Below are 12,827 nucleotides of genomic sequence, written 5' to 3'. Positions count from 1 at the left end.
ATAGTACTGTTTTCAGTGGATTAGGTAAATTTCCAGGAACTGTTTCAATAACACTAAAGGAGGGGTCTATCCCTTGTCTGCATTATAAGAAAGGAATACCATTAAGTTTGTTAGAGCGTTTTAAATGCAAAATTGAGGAGATGGTGGGGAATAAAGTTATCACTCCAGTCAATCACCCTACGGACTGGGTACATAATGTACAGATAGTGGAAAAGAAAAATGACATTCGAGTGTGTCTGAATCAAAAGCTATTAAATAAGTGTATAAAACGAGAGCATTTTCTGATCCCGACTTTCGATGATGTAACTAATCAATTAGCAAACAAATGTATATTTACTGTACTCGATCTCAGTAGTGGGTTTTGGCAAATGGAGTTGGATGAACCAAGCTCAAACTTAACCACGTTTATGACACCGTTTGGTCGCTATAAGTTCAATCGCGTACCCTTTGACTTAAATTGTGCGCCAGAAATATTTCAGAAGGAAATGGTCAAACATTTCGGCGATATTCCCGGTGATGATGGATCCCTTCTGAAGAAAGAAATTGATGAGGCCACACCTAGGCTGCAGGCTATGTTCATGTTTTTGCTCAAATATCCAAAGATGGAGGTAGTTTATACTCCCGGTAAGCAAATGTTGGTTGCTGATTGCCTTTCTCGGGCCCCTTTAGGTGAAACGGCTGAAATTGCCGAGCTTAAGGGAGTTATTTATACGCTGTCAAGGAAAGTTTGCATACCGAAATCTAATTATGATTTATATTGCAAGCATATAGAGCAGGATGAGGATTACAAGAAAATATGTCAATACGTGGAACAGGGATGGCCCAGTAATCACCAATTGAATGAGCTAAGCAAAAAGCTTCACAAATACAAGTCTGAAATCCACTACGAAACTATTATGTTGCTTAAAAATCATAGAGTAATAATTCCAACCTCGTTACAACCAGTTGTATGTAGGTGGTTGCACAGGCCACACCTCGGAATAGAAAAAACCTTAGCAAAAGCCAGATCATTGTATTTTTGGCCAAACATGACTGAACAGATTAAAGAACTAATCCTGGGATGTGTTGTGTGTGAAACTTTCAGACGTAATAATGCAAAAGAGCCACTGAGAAAAGACGACGTCCCTGAATATCCTTTTCAAATAATAGGAATTGATATTTTTGAATATGTGGGCAGATATTTTATCTCCCTGATCGACGCATACTCTAACCTTGTGTTGTCGGAAAATCTTGCACATAAAACCGATGGCTTTGTAATCGACACGCTGAAAAAAATTTTCACGAAAGTTGGATATCCCACAACAATCCGCTGCGACATCAACCCATTTAATTCGTTAGAAATGGAAAACTTCTTTAATGATGCTAATATTGTGGTAAAGTTGTCAAGTCCTAGATACCCACAAGGCAATGTATTAGCGGAGAAAGGGTTAGCAATTGCTAAGGGTTTGTTGAAACGGTGTTTTGAAGCCAATGAAAAGGACGACTTTCAATATCATATTGTAGAATATAATAACACCCCAGTGGCAGATTTGCAGTTAGCTCCAACTCGGTTATTCTTCGAGAGATTGATAAAAACAAAACTCCCAACAACAGAACTACGTTGTTCCGAAACTCAATAGATGAATCAGAGATAGGGGAAAGGATTAAAAAAAAAGAAAAAGCAGAAAGATTATTTTGATCGGATTGCAAAGACATTACCGGAATTACATCTAGGCGATAGAATTAGATTTAAGAAAACTGACAAAAAATGGTGCTATGGCAAGATAGTGCAAAACATTAATGAAAGATCGTATGTAATAAAAGATATTAATAATTATTATTTTAGACGTAATTGAAGATTTATAGCAAAAAGTAAGAATAGTGTAAGTGCTCCTGAAATGTTATTTGAATATGCCTGTGACTCGCGAGGTAATAAGTAACGATGACTCAGTTACAATACCTGAAAATAATAGTAATACTGTTGAAAGAGATGAGGCCATGGATGCAGGCACAAGCAGTTCACAGCCATACTATCAAACACGAAATGGACGTCTAGTTATTCCTCCCAAGCTGTATGGTTTTCATGATGACTAAAAATTAAAAATTAAAAAAAAAAGAGCATGTATTGAGTGTGTGAACCAGGTGTAAGCCACATACTATGACCCTACAAGACGGAGGCAACTAGTTCACCCACACATTCAAAGCTTTTTTCGCTCTCCACTAATACATCGACGTTTCTTGCTGTCATCGAAATGACAGCGTCATCTTAATACGGCAATTTATTAATTTTTCCGGGAAACATTTTAAAACGATAAAAAACTATAATTGTGGTAATTAAACTAAAAAAGTACTTGTGCTACGGGCTTTTAGGTGTGACGTGTGTTAGCTGTTTAGGCACTTCTAAGTTAACCTGGCGCATTAACTAGAGGCAGCCAAGTCCTCTTGCCACCAATTGGAATTGGAAGATTCGATTTCCAAAACCAAAAAAGGTAACGTTTTCAAGACAGTGCACAACCTAAACAAAGGTGGTATCAAAAAACGCGTGTCGAGATCCGTTTTTAGAATCTGAAAGTTGTATAGAATCGACGGGATGGCCTAGAAGGTTTCAGGTGGTCATACTAAATCGCTCCCGGGGAGTGTCCTTATCGCTACAACCAAAGCAACATTATTTACTCTCTGGCTTTTCATTCATACGTATGTGTATTTTTAGATAATAAAACAAAAATGTTGTATTATTCTGATATATATCATCTCTGCCGGGGTGCGATTCAGCTCAGGATATGCCAAAACAACAAGAAACCTACAATTAAATGCAGATTCACGTGTCATTTGCCAAGGATTTACCGGTAAACAAGGTACTTTCCACAACCAACATGCTTTGGAATACGGTACAAGATTGGTTGGATGTATTTTCCCAAAAAAGGGTGGAACTACGCATCTTGGTTTGCCAGTATTTGCTTCGGTTATTTATATTGATTTGTATTGATTAAAAATTGCAATAGTAGATAATGTAATGTGAATTAAAATTGAATAGGTAGCCGAAGCAAAAAATGCAACTGTTGTTTATGTGCCGCCACCGGGAGCTGCTGCTGCTATCATAGCAGTATTACAACCACGACATTTCTTTGATTGGTTGCATAATCGAAATTGTGCCCTATCATGATATGGTTCGCGTTAAGCACGCTATGTTAAAGCAAAATAAATCTCGTCTAGTCAGGCCCGATTGCCCAGGATCATCGTACCAGAAAGGATAAGTACATTGCCTACCATATTAAATATATAAACAACATGTATGAATTTGTTAGTGATAATTTGTCATGCTTTTGTTGATAATCAACTGAAGAAGGCAAATACCAAAGAGTTCGAAGTTCATGTAAATACCAATTGATTTCTTTAAATAGCGTTTGGAGAACAAAACCCATATGTATGTATGCGTACAACTGCATAGAAAGGGAGGGATTAATTAATTATGATCAGTAGATTTATAGAATTTTTATTATTTTCCCTGCGTCGCCGTTGCCATTACATTGCGTTAAGAGAGGACATCAACACCTTACCCACAACCAGTTAAAATTTTAGTAAATTTTGCTCTTTTCATTACTGACTCAAAACGTGGGAAGTTATATATGTAGCATTCCATGGAGAATGTTAAATTTTAGCAGACTTTCGCATTGCGGTCATTATTAATATTCAATCCCTAGAAGGTTCAATGTAGTTATATCAATAGGTCCGGAGATGGTCGGGTTAGTACCTCAATGGTGCTTGTTACCGGAACGTAGATAGATAATTTATTGAGGATTGCACAGTGACTTGCACATCTCCTTCACAGCACCTCATCGTATCCGACTTCTTTGATGAATCCTAGCTGAGTTCTTGGCTTGAGGGATTAAATGTGGGAATGCACTGGCCATGTTGAGCCCATAAACTTAGCCCTACGTTTTGAGATTGCTTCGTATTCTTGGAGGATATGGTCCGCCGTCTGCTGATCGATCACAAAATCGGAATGTGTTATTCGATAGTATGCCTACTTTCTGCATACGGCTGATCAGTCTATAATGCCCTGTAAGAATAGCTCTTGAGATTCTTCGGTTACCTTTCGATAGGTCTATTATTGCCCTGTAGCGACTTGTGCTATAACTTCCTAACAGTAACTTAGATTGTCTCAAACCTGGCGTATTGCTCCAGTGTTCTTCTCTCTTCCCCCCCCCCCCCCCCTTCTCCTAATAAATGCCCCTGTGAGCTAACTGACAGGAACGGCTCGGGATCGATGGGTTATGTAGTTCCTGCCTCTCTTTCCGGGTTGTCCGCCTGCTCTTATTGTAGCAGTGATTCGCCCCCTCCAATAGGTGCGACAGATCACAAATTGTCATCAATGTCCTCTAACGGGAGTCCAAGGAAACAGAAAGTTTCAACAGGGGTGGACCATAATGAGAGGAGTGTTAGAAGCGTTGATTCCACAATACAGCTAAAGAGATGGTTGGTGTCATGTGGGGACACATTATAAGCAGGACATATGTTTTGTATGTCGGGGTTGATTCTGGATAGGTAAGAGTTTAACCTGTTGCAGTATCCAGATCGAAATTGGGCTAGAGTGACTCCCGTTTCCTTAGGGAGAGTGCGTTCCTACTCTGCTAGTTTTTTTCTTTGAGTACAGGATTCACCGCGCAATTCCTGGCATAGAGGTCCGACGCCTGTTTGTGGAGTTCACTCAGGACCTGCTTGTATTTTTCAGCTTCATACGGCTGTGTTCTCAGGTGCAGTATTTTCTCATAATGTAATGAGGGCGTGAACAACAAGAAGCCACAAAAGATTTGTAAAAGTTACGATGACGTCGGGTTTTGGGATCAAGCCCATAGCAACCTGTCCGATGCAACCATCCCTTGCACGTGACACACTGACAAGAGTATGACCGTCCTAAAAAGATATTTTCCGGCAAACGCAGCACACCCATTTCTCATGACCGGGGTCAGGAGAAGGACACGGATTGGGTTCGATACCTTCCCGGAGGAGGAGAGTATGGCGCAGACCCGCTGCATGGATCTGCTGGGAGGATGATAATTTGTGGGAGGGACGCAACAAACTAAACACTAGAGCCCGCCTGCTCATTACCCTGTACTCCCCTGTGGCGTGGGACCCAGTGCAACAGTACTACGTTGTGCACCCAAGGACCAGTGCTGACTTTATTTCGAAGGCCACAATTGCCTTTAGTGGGGCCAGACTGACTGAGTATGGCAATTGTTTCATTGGAGTATCAGCGCTGAAGGTTCAGCTTAGCGCACCAACATATGGCGAATACTTCCGCTTGAAAGCTGCTCGTATGTGTTTTTAGAGGTACTGATATTTTGGCTCTGGGTCCGGAGACTCTGGCTTCAATTCCCTCTGGCGTCTTCGAACCAGTGCCGTAGAGAGACAATCAGGGCCCGGGATTAAAAAAATGTACGGTCCCCCTACAAAAATTCCACTAATACATTTGATTAACGTGAATTAAGGACGTTTCATTCATAAATCATTATTGATGGATTACATCAAAAAAAATGTTTGCCACATTAACTAAATGATTTTTGGCTAAGAGCTGACAATAAAATTAACACAGAATATTTACTATTTGTTTTATTTTATTGTAACGTAGAAGTAAAATTCTCTTTTAACAGCCACATATTATTTCAAATAATCTTTTCTAGTTATTTGGTAATATTTTCATACATTTCTGATAAATTTAATGATGATTATAAATTTTAATTATTCAATATAGAATGTTCGGATATCAAAGAGTGGCTTTACTTGCTTTTTTCGCTGCAAAATTTTTTATAATAATATCAAAATTTAACTGTCTTGCCAAAACGAATGCAACACAAAGCGTGGCAAGTCCTAAAACTCGCTCTTTAGATGAACACGATCTATGAAAGTCTTTCATTCTTGAAAGGACGCTGAAGGAACGTTCTGCACTAGATACAGTGACAGGTAAAGTGCAAAAGGTACGTAAACCAATACAAAAGTTGGGGGAAAATTGTATACATATTTTGAAAATAGACGGCATTTAGCAATACCAATGGTGACAGACCTTTATCAAAATTTGCTTCCTAAATATGTTTCAAGTGAACTATTTCACATTCTAAGCTTTGAGAAATATCCAACTTGTATTTTGCGACAAATTTTGCTGCGCTCGCCCGAACCGCAGTTTCATCCATGTCTTAAATTTCCACAAAAAGGAAAACTTTTCGTTCAAATTTCTCATAGCTGCAAATCGTTCAGTAATGCCAGTCATTACCGAATCAACGATCACCAAGAATGTATTGTTTTTGAAATCAGACTCTGAATCATCCGCAATCATCTCATTTAAATTATCTTCAGAACGCCTTTTGGGTTTTCTCTTTCGAATGTCCGGAAACTTTGGCGAGATGTTCAATTGAATAGCAACTGTTTTGCATTTGTTTAAAATTGTTTCCCATTGGTTCCTGATCAACTTCAAATCAGATAATAAGGCATCTAGATGTCGGACCTCAACATCTGTGGTGGCGTCTCTCGCTTGGAGGACCACGCTTCTTTCATTAATGGTAGGGTTTTGAATCAAATTTAGGACAGCAAGATACATTCGAACTTCTTGATGTACTTGAGAATGCCGGTAACATCGCCGTATGCTTGCGCAATCAAATTTGGCTTTTGGCTGAAAGACTATGAAGAGAGCTAGGTACATTTTTTTGAGGATGTCACATCGTTGTGGAGTGCTGCCGAAGAAAATAATTGCAGCCGTACAACATTCTGCAGCATCAACACCACATAAATTGATAGCGTTTTCTTTTCTGAAATAAATTGTTGCCTAAGTAAATGGTAATACTCTACCCCATCGGGTTAGGGGGTCAGAATATACCCGCTGTAGGTATGCCTGTCGTATGCGTTAGAGGGGACTAAAATATCAGATTCCAGGGGCTGTGTAGCGCAACCCTGCAGGTTGCCAGCGCAATATATAGCTTCCCCAAACCTAATTGTCAACCTCACCTATCCGCGGCGAATCCTGTTTCACTAACAGACGCGGCTCTGGCGACCCCAAGTTCCTCATGGAACTTGGGATGGGGAGGGAGGGGATGGCCTGAAGGTTTAATGTGGTCACATAAATCGTTCCCGAGATGGTCGAGCTAGCACCTTAATGGTGCTGTGGTACCGGAGCGTACCGGATCTGTATCCGGCAAAGGACCATCACATCGATAATACTCCTCAAAGCCTTCGGGGAGCAACCTTATCGCTACTAGTAACGCTTTTGCTTTGCGAGCAGGCAAGAATTTTCACAAAAGAACGAAATATCCCGTAAAGGCGTTGCCTGTTTTTTAGAATAGAACAACAACGCTTGCTTGACACTTTATCCAGAAAAGAAAACGCTATCATAGCTGCGGGTTGCACAAGGCGAGTAATCAGCATTCGAGTTTTTGTCGAGAATGTGACGTAGTGCTCCGTTGTAAGCTTCTTTCATATTGGCGCCGTTATCGTACCCTTGTGCACGACAATCTTCAATCATGTATGGCAAATTAGATCAGCGATTTTCTGAGCAGTTTTTTGATTACAATTCACGAAAGCCAAAATCTGTTCTGGAATTGTTAATTTGTTGCTTTCGAATTGAAATGGAGTGAGCGCAAAATGAACGTAGTCAACGTGACTAGCATCAAGCTTAGCATCAACGATATTAGCAAAATACTTAGCTTTCTTGCCTTGATCTAATATAGTTTCCCTCACATGCTTTGCACAAATTTCTATAAACTCGTTCTGAATGTCTGGGGAAAGATAGTGAGTGAGCTTGTAAACGTTTGTACTGCTATTGTGAAATCCTAACTTTCTCCAAATTATCTCTAAGTATCGGATCATAATGGCTTATGAGATCTTAGATGCACAAAAAATGTCCATCCTTTCGCTTTTTGAAAGAAAAAAAAATAGTGTCCAAAATTCTATATAAAATTTCTTTCCACTTTTGAGTTTCAGTGATTAGCTGTTCATTGATAAGTGTATGAATTGTATCCTCCTTTCGAATTAGGTTTTGTAAAGATCGCCATTGAATATAACATTTAATGTGATCTTCAGTATTTTCGTGTGATGGCAGTTTAGCGTATAGCTTCTTCCATACCTGGAATTTCGAATATTCGCCAGGACAACAAATTTTAGGTCGATTTAAAGTATTGGTGCTTAACAAACGACATGGTAGGCAATAAAAAGCATTGCTACTGGCACTCCACACCAACCAGTGACGCTCCACTTTCTCTCCATTTGGTAAGATTCTGTTTAACAACGAGGTAGGAAATGCCTCGTCATGACAATCACGTGGAAAAATAACAGGGCACTTTTGATGACCTCGACGAATTATTTCGTTGACTTCTTCAGATCGCAAAAACTCATTATTCACGGTACCGATATCGAAGTCGTTTAAATAATCTAGACTTTAATACAGAGTTGGTGGTATTGTTGGAAGGCTTTTTGAAGATGAACCTTCATCAGTGTTACCACGAAAACTTTACGATTTCGGATTCATGTAAACATATATTTTTGTTTGATGTTTCTATTGTCTCCTCACTGTTCGAGGGACCAGGTAAAAAATCATTATCAATATTCGTTGCTTTTGAAATTCGGCTTAACATTTCCACATGGAACAACTAAAGACTCTCCTGAATTAAAAAAAAATATCTTAGTACCTCTAAATCGCGGGCCCCCCGAGAAATACCGGGCCCCCTTAGAAATATCGTGCCCTGCGCTTGCCAGGCTAAGGCTCCAGCTATTAGGAGTTATAAAGCTGTCAGATCTAGAAGCAGGAAGTGGCTTAAGTCCTAGGAAGCTTCTAGTATTTGTCAAGAGGACGGAGTTTTTTTTATAACATAGGTCCTGGTTCTTGATAGGGTTTTCAGCTTGGTCGTTAAAACAAACTTCTGGTAACACTACGGACTCATTCAATCTATGTGAGATCCTCATGAACCGGCCACTTCAACCTAACCTATATTTTGTGTTTTGGTTTTTACTTTAGAATTTACCGGTTAAGTAAGCGATGTCAGCTAACTAAGCGCCTTCAAATGTAGATCCATAAGGAACATGAGGTCGCCAGAGCCTCGGCTGTTAAAGAAACAGGATTCGCCACGGGTAGGTGACGTTGACAATTGGGTTGGAGAGGCTATATATTGCGCTGGCAACCCATTGAAAGGATTGCGCTACAAAACCTCTTCAATCAATTTGGTATTTTAGTCGCCTCTTACGACAGGCATAGCTACCACGGGTATACTCTAAGCCCACTAACCCGCTTGAGCCATGAGAAGCGTGAGTGCACTTTGAGTGTCGCAAGGCAAGTTCCGTCGTGCCTGGTGTTGTTGGGTGAGCGGCCAGGCAAGGCAGCAGGGTACACATGCACCATTCAGGAGGATACCCTCGCTGAGCCCAGAAAATCTGGAAAAATTAGATGTACTGCTCAGATCCAGCAAACGAGTATGTTCTGTACTGGCATATGATAAACTTGCAGACAACCAAACGTTTACTTTCCTGTCCAAAAGGGAGTTGGTGCTCGGCACTGCTGCTAAAGAAGAATAGACGTAGTCATATCAATTCGTTCCCGGGTAACTCGGGGAAAGCAGTTTTAGCAGTACTTTGCCCGTTTCAATTTGCACATCCATTCAAAGAACTTCGCATAATGGATTAAACAGTCATCTGCATTTATTCGTTTTTGTTTTTGTAGCACGCCTAATTTATTATCTATTACCCCAACATCTATCAATTATCCCTTGCTATAATCTTCGGGTACCCCCGCTACCGGAAGATGCCTTGGCATGGTGGAGGTTCACTTGAATTTACTATACAGGTCCTGATTCTGTTTATCTGAAATCCCTTTGAGTATCTTGTATTTATTAAGCACTTCCGGTTATATTAAAAACTTATTATCTATCCTTACTGATATTCGTTCCTTTTTCATTCTAGGTAATTCGATTTGACGATGTGGGCATAGCAATATTCCAGCTGTGGCTGTAAGAAGAACGTACATTTGCTTAAACTACAAGAAAACTGCGACAACTGTCCCTCGGCCTTTTTAGTATCACATATAAGGCCCTACCACGCATATTATGGGAAAGGGGCTGCATATATTCCGGTATTATATCTACAACACTCATATCTATGCTAACTGATACTAACAACACCACCCGCGCAGGAAATATTGAGCACCATCAGTGTGAGCTTCGAAACTCAAAATGATTTCAGAAAGGGCACGACTACGAATGAGTTTATGTCTTTACATATGTAAGGTTTACTAGAAAATTAAGGAAATTATTTGTAAAAACCATTGTATACATAATTTATTCATAATTAAATATTAATTAAACAAAAGGGACGCGTTTCATTCATATAAAAAGCGAATTGACAGAAGGTAACCGGTACGGGTAACCGATAGGCCAGTTACCCGTGTTGTTGTTGTTGCATATGTTTTGGTTAGCGATAAAGATAACATACCTAATGAAGTAACTTAAAAATGTAAATAACATCGAGCGAGAAGGAATGTCGAAAACACAATAGGTAAGAGCGAGAAAGCGAGTCACACGTACACTATTTTGAGAGAGCGCATGCGTTACCTTTTTCACGACAGCAATGTAAAAGTCATTAAGACGATAATTGGTGACCAAGTTATTGGTAACGATTTAGTAATGGATTAGGTAACGGGTACCTGTCTTGTAGGGGAGATATTCCTATTATGTTACATCTTTAAAATGAACCCATCTGTATAATCACCCCTATTCTGCATTTCGATTACGTTCCCGTTCTACGCTCCGCTTTAATCGAAGTTTGGTATTCTGCATTACGACGGAATCGTAAAGAGAAGAGGAAGAGCAAATGATTTTTCGAAATCAGCTGTTGGTACGGAATGTGTGAACATTGGAACAAAATAAATTAATGAAAATTTGTAAAAAACACTGAAAAACGTTTATATTTTATTATCCACGCCATTTTGTACAAAAAAAAGCAATAGAATATATTGCCGCAGTGTTATATTTTTTTGAGTGAAGTGCTTTCATAATTTTAAGTGCGTTTTTGCCGTTCTTTTGGCCAATTCCCTGCCGTGGCCACCAAGTTATGTTAAAACGGATTCCTGCACGAATATAGTTGACATTTTTGAATGTTAAGGATGCTAATTTCATTGCACTGGCTTAAAATACTTTATAAAGGTTTATTTATTCTTTCCGCAAGGATTGTTTACGTTTTCGCTTCACCTTCCTCTACGCCGGCAGCTTGCTTTGGCATATAATTGGACTCAACGAACAGACACAAATTATAGCTGTCTATTATAATGGAATCAATAGCCGCGGCATTATTTTTGGAGTTGGAAAGCAACGCAAACGAAAATTGCCAGGCGAGAATGGAAAGGCAAATATTGCGAAATTTGAGATGAGTGACGAATTGTAAGAAATTGAACTTAAAAGTGGTAAAGTTTAATGACTTATTTTCTTATTTAGGTTCAAAAAAAACTTTCGACTTAACAAGGATGCTTTCAAGTATGTGCTAGATACTTTTGCGGGGCAAATACGTCCAAGGACTTCGACATCGACATGTTGTTTTTGACCTGGAAACATATAAAAAACAATCATCATCAAGCCTTCTACGTTTCTTAACAAGTTTTACTTACATTTTTGTTAAAATTCTGTTATAAATTAATAAAAAAAATAAAAAAGAAAATATTTTTCCGCCAACTAATTGCAACTTAGAAAAACGGAACTACGATCGAAATGCAGAATACAAAAAATCGAACGATTCGAAGTTGGATCGAAAAAGATTGGAACACAGAATACCAAAATTGCCAAATCGAAAAAATTCCAATCCAAGTCGAAATGCAGAATAGGGCTGAATATTTCCAATGTCCCTACAAGACAGGTACCCTGCAAAATTTGTTGGATTACGTGTTCCATTTTCTTCATGTTGGAGTACTCTATCAATGCTCCTTTGCAATGCGTTTGCGGACCACCATCAGCCGATCATTGTTCGTTTTTTAACGACCGTTATCACGACACGATGAAGATCGAACAGAGTTGCCAAAAGTAAAATATTGCATACAAATAACTGATAATAAAATTTTACTATGGCAACTCTGAAAAAATGCAACCGCGAAAGGTACTCTTCAAAAAACGTGAGTATTCCATAAATAGTGTAAGGAATACTCCTTTAGGAGTATAGGAGTGTTCCAAAACTAATCTGTATTCATACAAAAAATGTGCTCCAATTAAAATTGCGATGTCCTAGGAGAGGAGTAGGTGATCCCACTCTCGCTTTGTTTGTGAGTATTCCATAGAGTACATACGTGAGAGTACTTTCCAAAGTACTTCCACTCTAGTACTCCCTGGAGCACCCACAGAGGATCATATGCCAAAGTACTAAAGAGGAATTGTGTCGGAAAGAATTATCGGAGCGAATTTAATTTAAAATGAAAGTAAATGAAGAGGGGCAATACAACTTTCATATTTTATACTACGAATATTCTTATGTTATTTAGCATTTGCGTGAATAAAGAAACTAATATTTCTCTTTACTATAGTATGTATGCATAAAAGCAGTGCGCGGTTGCATTTTATCTGAGTTGCCATAGTAAAATTTTATTATCAGTTATTTGTATGCAATATTTTACTTTTGGCAACTCTGTTCGATCGTCATCGTGTCGTGATCACGTTTGTTAAAAAACGAGCAATGATCGCCTGATGGTGGCATTGTGAATGATGACTAAGTGTGATATCTTATCTGTCAACTGCCTGACAGGATGTTCAATATGGCCATAGATTAGATTGATACGAATCTTTTGCTTACGCTCTCATATTATCGCTCTCACGAGGGATTTATCTTCTAGTTGTTGC

The 12,827-nt window shown here is 39.1% G+C and overlaps 2 long non-coding RNA genes across 3 annotated transcripts; both read left to right on the top strand.

The window, feature by feature from the left end:
- The first annotated feature begins 2,207 nt into the window (after positions 1–2,207).
- Positions 2,208–3,232, top strand: LOC137240316 (uncharacterized). 2 transcript variants are annotated; one of them, XR_010949691.1, is made up of 3 exons: positions 2,208–2,468; positions 2,690–2,941; positions 3,014–3,232. It is a non-coding gene; the product is annotated as an uncharacterized lncRNA (long non-coding RNA). The 2 variants fall into 2 exon arrangements; XR_010949690.1 differs by having other exon boundaries at positions 2,208–2,673; positions 2,752–2,941.
- Positions 3,233–3,245: 13 nt separating this feature from the next.
- Positions 3,246–10,320, top strand: LOC137240317 (uncharacterized). Its single transcript, XR_010949693.1, has 2 exons — positions 3,246–5,954; positions 9,916–10,320. It is a non-coding gene; the product is annotated as an uncharacterized lncRNA (long non-coding RNA).
- The last annotated feature ends 2,507 nt before the right edge of the window (positions 10,321–12,827 follow it).

The sequence above is a fragment of the Eurosta solidaginis genome, chromosome 2 (assembly GCF_040869045.1).
Source record: "Eurosta solidaginis isolate ZX-2024a chromosome 2, ASM4086904v1, whole genome shotgun sequence".
Taxonomy (NCBI): domain Eukaryota; kingdom Metazoa; phylum Arthropoda; class Insecta; order Diptera; family Tephritidae; genus Eurosta; species Eurosta solidaginis.
Note: the sequence above shows the minus strand (reverse complement) of the source record. Positions and strands in the feature narration are given on the sequence as shown.